Genomic DNA, 2,083 nt, shown 5'->3' with positions numbered 1-2,083 from the left:
TTTGTCCCCTCCAAAAACTTCCCTATCCCATCCCCCCTCTCCTTGCTCACTCACCCACCTGCTCCCACTTCCCTGTCCTGGCATTCCCCTACACTGGGGCATCAAGCCTTCACCAGACTAAGAGCTTCTCCTCTCATTGATATCTGACAAGGCCTACTCTACTACATATGCGGCTGGAGCCATGAGTTCCACCACGTGTACTCTTTGGTTGGTGGTTTAGACCCTGGGAGCTTTGGGGGTACTGGTTGGTTCATATTGTTGTTCCTCCTGTGGGGCTGCAAACCCCTTCAGCTCCTTGGATCCTTTCTCTAGCTCCTTCATTGGGGACTTTGTGCTCAGTCTAGTGGATGGCTGTGAGCTTCACTTCTGTATTAGTCAGGCACTGGCAGAGCCTCTCTGGAGATAGCTATATTGGGCTCCTGTTAGTAAGAACTTGTTGGCATCCACAATAGTGTATGGGTTTGGTAACTGTATATGGGAAGGATCCCCAGGTGGGGCAGTCACTGGATGGCCTTTCCTTCAGTTTCTTCCCCAGACTTTGTCTCTGTATTTCCTCCCATGGGTATTTTGTTCCCCCTTCTAAGAAGCACCAAAGTACCTGCACTGTGGTCTTCCTTCTTCTTGAGTTTCTTGTGGTCTGCAAATTGTATCTTGGGTATTCCTAATTTCTGGGCTAATATCCACTTATCAGAGAATGCATAGCATGTGCGTTCTTTTGTGATTGGGTTACCTCACTCAGGATGATATTCTCCAGATCCATCCATTTCCTCAAGAATTTCATAAATTCATTGTTTTTAATAGCTGAGTAGTACTCCATTGTGTAGATGTACCACATTTTCTGTATCCATTCCTCTGTTGAGGGACATCTGGGTTCTCTCCAGCTTCTGGCTATTATAAATAAGGCTGCTGTGGACCCTTTTTGCCTTTTTAAAAAAGTTTTGCTTTTGCCTTGTTTCTGATTTTTTCCTTCAATGTCTTCAAAATCTGTGTCAGAAGAAAAGTGTGTTTCTGACTCCTGCAGTACACTAAAATCAATTGGGATTTCTGGAGGTGCTATGATTTCTTTATCATCTTTTGGATCATCCCAATGTCAGAAATATATTCATATATTTATGTGAGTAAAATGACAGTGTGCTTCCTCTAAGAAAGACAGTTCTGACGACGGGGCCTCAGGAAGGATGGAGAGATCGATGCCAACCTTTTTGCCCAAGTAGTTCCCTCACCATGTGCTGGAGATGCTGACGCGGGGGAGAGAAGCTGAGGGACCATCACATGAATGCTGTTCCCTCTCTAGGTAGGGAGGAAGAGAGGGGTGTGGTTGTTTCTTTAAAAAAAACCAACCTTTTAAAAATATATATTGAGTTTTCAAAATAATTGAATTGGGCATTCATTTTGGTTAGCAAATAGATGAAAACAAGTTTGTGTAGTAGTGACAGGTTTGAAGGCTCAGGCAGAGGCCATAGTGTCAGGATTCTCTGTCCCTGCTCTGTTGACGCAGCTCCTCCAGAGGCCAGCTAAGTAGCCCTTGTGTTGCTTGTGGGTTGTAGTTGAGTTGAAGGTTGAAGCAGCACCAGCTGGAGCCTCCTGCCTCAGCTAGGACCTCAGCAGGAGAATGTGGTCATTCCTGAGGACATGGCAGTCAGATGTGCAGAGGCAGCTCAGGCCTGGGCCTCAAGGAGGAAGCAGATGATGACAGAGCACTGGCAAGTGCATATGCCAGATGTTAACAGCCAGGGAGTGGCCATGCAGGTTCTGAGTGCCCGTGAGACATTAATAAGCAGGTGGGGGTATAGCTCAGGGGTAGAGCATTTGACTGCAGATCAAGAGGTCCCTGGTTCAAATCCAGGTGCCCCCTACCATAAGTCACTGTTTTTACTAACACACACTCAGCCCTGTTTCTTCCATTCATTCCAGTCATGGACCTCGCCGGACCTGGGAGCTACAGACCAGTGCATCATGTGAATAGATGGTTGTCTCCTATCTCTTCCTACAGGCTGACTGTCCCTCCTCCTCCTCCTTCTCCTCCTCCTCCTCTTATTTTTTGCTTGTTTGTTTGTTTTTCAAGACAGTGTTTCTCAGTATA

General features: G+C 46.4%; 1 non-coding gene across 1 annotated transcript; it reads left to right on the top strand.

The window, feature by feature from the left end:
* The first annotated feature begins 1,783 nt into the window (after positions 1–1,783).
* Positions 1,784–1,855, top strand: Trnac-gca. The gene has a single exon. It is a non-coding gene; the product is annotated as a tRNA-Cys (tRNA).
* Positions 1,856–2,083: the final 228 nt, after the last annotated feature.

The sequence above is a fragment of the Mastomys coucha genome, chromosome X (assembly GCF_008632895.1).
Source record: "Mastomys coucha isolate ucsf_1 chromosome X, UCSF_Mcou_1, whole genome shotgun sequence".
NCBI lineage: Eukaryota > Metazoa > Chordata > Mammalia > Rodentia > Muridae > Mastomys > Mastomys coucha.
The sequence above is the reverse complement of the archived record's forward strand: the minus strand, read 5'-3'. Positions and strand labels throughout refer to the sequence as shown.